The following is a 5,768-nucleotide window of genomic DNA, read 5'->3' as shown; positions in this document are numbered from 1 at the left end:
ACTCAGGTTAGCATTTTGAAAACAGAGTAAAACACATTTACATTCAAATTAAGTTCAAACATTTATTTGTTTTGATTTCTACAAAGATTTACATTATATGAACTCTTCTATTGAAAAATTACTTGAGCTAACCAAAAAGTCAAGGTCAATGGAAAGAATAAGATGGGTTATCTGTGTAGGTTATAATGTCCTGTACAAAAATAATTCTGCAATCACTTTTCAGCCTTCCTTTCCCACTTAGTAGCTGGCTTCTTTTTTGAGGCAAGCACTTATCCAAGAATGATTGACTCAGTTAGAGGACAAATCCTTAAAACGATCCACTATGCCCGATGATTTTAGAGTAGTCTGTCCTATTTTCCTTGCTGTCTTGTTTACTTGACCTTCTCAGTTACTAAATAAGAGTGGATTTAATGAAGAGAGGGCTTTTATTTATCATTCAAGTGCCAAGTTCTTTGTCAAGGGACAGGTCTTTCTCTTAGGGAGGAATACTCAGGCAAGTATCCTGAGAATTTGAAACTCAACTCTGTGATAGTCAAGATTTCCCAAGAGAAGTTATTCTTCCATATTATGGTGTTACTTTTTCTATGATGAATTTTACAAAGGCCAAGTGGATAAAAGAATCAGAGCACTTAATTATCCTTCAGGGGAAAAAAAAGCAGTCTTTTCCCTTTGATAATTATCTCAGTTTTCAAATTAATTTTAACAATGATCATTTGGTCTCATGCAGAACTTTTAAATAAAACTGGAAGAAAATTTTAACTAGAAATGTAAAAATGCTCACTACTAGGGTTAGTTATTGTAAAAGATAATTATTTGGGTGATAGCTTATACGGCAATTTGAAAGATATGTTTTATTTCTGTCCAATGAATACATGTACATGATTTTAAAGACAAATGCACTATAGAATGTAATATAAAGAAATACCAGTACCCCTGGTCCTGCATATGGTTAGAAAGGATTTAGCTTTTTAAAACATACTCTCTTTCCCTCCCCCAGGTAATTGCATTCTCTTACCTTCCAAATATAGCTATGTCAAAAATTCTACAAAATTAATAGTCACTCCTCAGCCACATGATGTCCATGATTATATTTCCTTTTTTAGGTAAAGCTGGTTGAATTCTCTTCAGTTGATAATTGCCTACGTTTAATTTTTGCTTTGGTTTTTAATGCCTTAGGGGTAGTTTATCATTGCCAGAAATGTAACTCTCCCCTCAGTAGATTCAATGTAACAGGTAATACAGCCTTCACTTGTGGGGTGTGTGTGTGTGTGTGTGTGTGTGTGTGTTTTATTCTTTTTTGTTTGAGATATAACTCCTGGAGTCTTCTGTCCATTTGCACCAATTGATAGTGGCTGTTCCTTTGGCTTACTACAAGCCGTCATCACTAGAATACCCTTCTTTCTGCTGTGTTAGACTTCTTGTGTTCTGAAACCCAGTTTTTTGCTTTCTTGGTTTCCTCCCTTATTTTCATTAAGTACATCCTCCAGTAACTCCATAAGATAAGATGCCTAAAAGGTAAACTTTTTGGAATATTGTTTGATTGATAGTTTTCCCAGATATACCATTCCATGTTATAAATAATTTTTTTTAACTTTGAGACATTTACTTCCTACATTACCAATCATGGGTTATTAGGTCATGATTATTAGCAGCTAAGTCTTATATCTGCTTAGGAAGATATAGCACTGCTGAGTGACTATGGCATCCTATGGAGAACTTCAATATTTGGTCATACATTAAGAGCTCTTGGTTTTGCAGCTCCACAAGCCCTCTTTGAAGTGATCTACATGTTAGAAATAATTTTTCTATAATTTTGAAGGCCTCCCACCACTATTTTCTAATTTCTACTGTTGTTTTTGGGATACTTCCTAATGTCATTTTTATTCATGACTCTTTATATGTTACCCATAATTTTTCTTTCTGGGAGCTTTTTGCTTTTACTTTTGCCTTAGTATTGTGAAATTTCATAAAGACATGCTCTTTCAGGAAGATAAGAACTTTTATTTTATTATTCTGAGCACTCAGTTTGGAAATTTGTGTTATTCCACTCTGAAGGATCTTCTTGAGATTTTTATTTAATCATTCCCTCCTTTCTGTTTTCACTCTTCTCTCTTTCTGGTGTTTTTAATTAGTATACTATTGGAAGTCCTGATCCTTTTTTTCCTTGTATTTTGCATCCCTTTTTTCCTTGTATTTTGTATCTCTTTGTGAGTTTTTCTTCTCTCTGAAATATTTATTAAATCTTGGCTTTCAACTCTTCTATCAAGTTTTGTTGTTTAAATTTTTGCATTCTGTTTTTATCTTCTGAGAATTCTGTATTGTCTGAATAATCCTTTTTAAATAGCATCCCTTCCTGCATGCCATTTCTTCTCTTACATCTCTGAGAATATTGTAGTTCTAAAAAGTTTTTTTTCTGCTCTGTTTGCTGTCTTGGAGTTCTCCTTTTTACTTTGTTTCAAATCCGTTTGTTCTTTTACGTTAGACTTTTCTAGTGATCACATTTAAAACAGACATAAAAACATATTTATGAGTATGCCTTGTTAACTGCTAAGCTTCAATATAGGGTGACTGGTGGTGGCCCAGCTACTTTGTTTCAGGCCTTCATTTGTGTATTTTTGTAGGTCTTTTCCCATGGGCAGATGTTTTCTTAGTTTGTTGTTTAGAGACATAAAATCCACCTGCTCCTTTCCTGGAAGCTGAGTGATGAAGGTTGCTGAATGTCTCAAGGTTCCGTATGTCAAAGTTTACATAACTTCCCTGTTTTTAATACAGCCTGTCATCTTCCCCCTCAGCTATATCTCTTGTGAGCAACCTAACATCCTTTCAGGTAAAATTCTCCAGGGTGAACTTCCAGGCTTTAGCTGTATTGGGAAAGGATGATTGCAAGAGTGAAGCTCAATTCTCCCTTTAAAAATTTAACCAGTCCTTCAACTTATCCTTCTGTTTTCAGACACTGTCCTTCCCCTTTTAGAAGAACTTATTTCTGCCATTTCCAGAGCATTTTGGAGGGCTTTAAGGTGAACATCAATTTGCTTCTCGTTAGCCTCCTCCACTTTAGAATTAGATTGTAGTTTTCTCTGAGATTGGAAGTCAGTTACCGCTCATAATCTATCTTCCAGTGTTTAGATTTTGTTTTTATCTCTTTTATATTCTGTCTCTGTTCCTATTCTCCTTGTCTTCCCGGGTTTTCTCTCCTATGTCTTGTATTTTAAATGTAATTTAAAAGGCAGTGGAGGCAGACTGTGTGTTCAATCGTCTTGCTTAACTAGAAGTCCTGACATGTGGAAATAGCAGTGTACCTCTTGAAAAACCTAAGTATTGGGGAATTCTCTTCATTGATTATGTGAAGAGAGTCTCATGCACCAAGTAACATAATTTTGCATTAAGTTAGAGATTAAAGCAATACCATGGACAAGATTTATTTTTAAAAAGTAATTTTCATATCAAATGACAGCCGTGAAGAATCATACAGACCTTGAAACTATGGTCAAGGTGTGGAAAATTTCAAGGATAGAAAAGAAGAGGGTTTTTTTTTTTTTGTATCACACTATTTGTCTCAATATTCATATATCATGACAACCTCTTATTGTACAGTTGTTATTATGAGTTTAATAAAATTTCCATCGTGTTTGATATAAAGTATCATGGGCATGGCTGGTATATTTTGCAGTTAGTCATTATGCTACCACTGTGGGTTAACCTCAGAAGGTCTAAAAAACACTCAAATTTTATTATATTATAGAAAATGCCCCCAAAATGCCTTTCTTGGAGGAGTCTAAAAGCCAATGAGATGGAAGTCTTTCTACTGAAATTCTCTTATAAACAACGACAACAAACTAGTCAGCTGTGTTGACGCTGGTTGATGTTTTTCCTGTGCTCTGACTACATTATTGGGAATGGCTTGAGGTAAGGGCTTTTCTGGAGGTAGGTCAGTGTAGCACACTGCAGCACCCAGTAGATTTGTGGCTTCTGGGCTGTCATCCTGGACTCCCGTGTTCCCAATTTATTTCCTCCACATATCCCCACACTCTATTCCCTCTGAACTCAGATCAAAACCTCAGAACCTTTCTTTCGGTTGGCACCTATTAACAATGTATTGGGGTTGACTTGTAAGCTGATCCCGATTTGCCATTCTTTACCTGGAGGAAGCTGGAAACCTGAAGAAGGTACAGAGTTTTTAAAAGAAATTATCATCAGAAATAATGACAATATTAAGATTTTCGCTCTTAAGATTTTAGAAAGTTGGGAGCTGTAGACTAAAGCTTGTTGCTTTAAGACAGTTTAAAGTTTTCTTAGATTTTATTTTATTTTCCCAAAGATATAGCCAGTAGGATACTGAAAGTAAAAAAAGGCAACCTCCAGGGATAGTTGAAAAGTGGGAACCTTCTGAGTCACAATTCAAAGCCAGGCTGGTAGATACATATGCCCTAAAAGAGTGCATCAGGACAGTTGTACAGCGGGTCCTGGAATTTGCAACTACAAGAAAAGGGTCACTTAAGGGACCAGCATGTCTAAGGAGACTGTCAATGGTCAAGATGAGGCATAAAAGTTCATACAAATTAGAGGATATATAAGTGGATTCAACCGATTATGTGATCCAATTAAAATCAGCCATATTAAATTCTTTTAAACATAGAAAAGTAACTTTTCATACTGATCTTAAGCAACCCAAATATCCACAAGTTCCATGAGAGTACACATGAAGTAATATTAGTATTAGTATTAGTATTAATAAGTATGGCTTCTTGTTAAACCCCTGACAGGGGACTTTAGCACTTTCTGTCACCTGGAAGTTTCCTTTTCTCTAAAAGTTGCTCATAGCAGGGTCTAGTCTTCCTGGATCTCCTGCTCTGCTTCTTTTTCTTTTTTGCATTTTTGTTTCTAGTAGTTAATAATTATTAAGTACTTGCTTTGCGTCAGATGTTATGATTAAAGCTTGACAAGCACAATCTCAGTTAATCTTCATACTGAGCTTATGTCACAGGAGCCATTATTCTCCTTGGTGTATACGTGAGAGAACAGAGTGTCTGGATTTGTTATGCAATTGGCCACTCCACTAAAGTAGAGTGGAGTGGAGCCTGGACTCACCAGTAGTTTTTCTAATGGCAAAGCCTGTGCTTTCTGTGACTAGGATACAGAGGCCTGTTGATGAAGGCCTCTCCTCATGGTCATTGCTACAGGAGGGGATGGTCTTGGGGCTGTTCCCTCCTATCCTTGTCCAAGCACAGCTTTTTCTACTCCTGAGAGTCCTCAGACTGGCCTGACCTGTAGTCAGACTGCAGGACCTCTGAGGCAACTATTCTTGTACCCTCAGGCATCAGGCTCCAAAGTCTTTCATAAAAGCCACTCTTAGTCTTCCTCTAATTCTTTCCTGTCTCCTTCCTATAAGCCCCAGGACTTAAAAAGAAACAAATAACCTGGCAAAAAAAAAAAAGCTTTCTCTTTGCTGCCTCAGTCCAAAATTAATGCTGTAGTGAAAATAGACATCTAGCTCATAAGATCAGAAAACAGCAAGACCCTGAAATTCCATTTCAGACCCAGCTGGGGCGTTTTTCTCTTATAAGTGAAAACCCTCTCCACGTGTATCTTCCACACAGCGAAGTAATGGCAAACCCAGGGCAACAACCTGAACATTTAGATCCCATGCGACAAGTAAAACCACCAGGAGAAGGGGAGTGAACTCCAAGAAACTAAATCTAAGTACTTTTTAGATGGATTTTTGATGAGTATTGGGTCAATTTTGGAGCAGTTTTATGAAGGAGCTGGGT

The 5,768-nt window shown here is 36.5% G+C and overlaps 1 non-coding gene across 1 annotated transcript; it reads right to left on the bottom strand.

Moving 5' to 3' along the window:
• Nucleotides 1–1,657: 1,657 nt before the first annotated feature.
• LOC115836818 lies at nucleotides 1,658–1,785 on the bottom strand. Its single transcript, XR_004031827.1, has one exon. It is a non-coding gene; the product is annotated as a small nucleolar RNA SNORA25 (small nucleolar RNA).
• Nucleotides 1,786–5,768: the final 3,983 nt, after the last annotated feature.

This window comes from Nomascus leucogenys, chromosome 9 (genome assembly GCF_006542625.1).
Source record: "Nomascus leucogenys isolate Asia chromosome 9, Asia_NLE_v1, whole genome shotgun sequence".
NCBI lineage: Eukaryota > Metazoa > Chordata > Mammalia > Primates > Hylobatidae > Nomascus > Nomascus leucogenys.
Note: the sequence above shows the minus strand (reverse complement) of the source record. Positions and strands in the feature narration are given on the sequence as shown.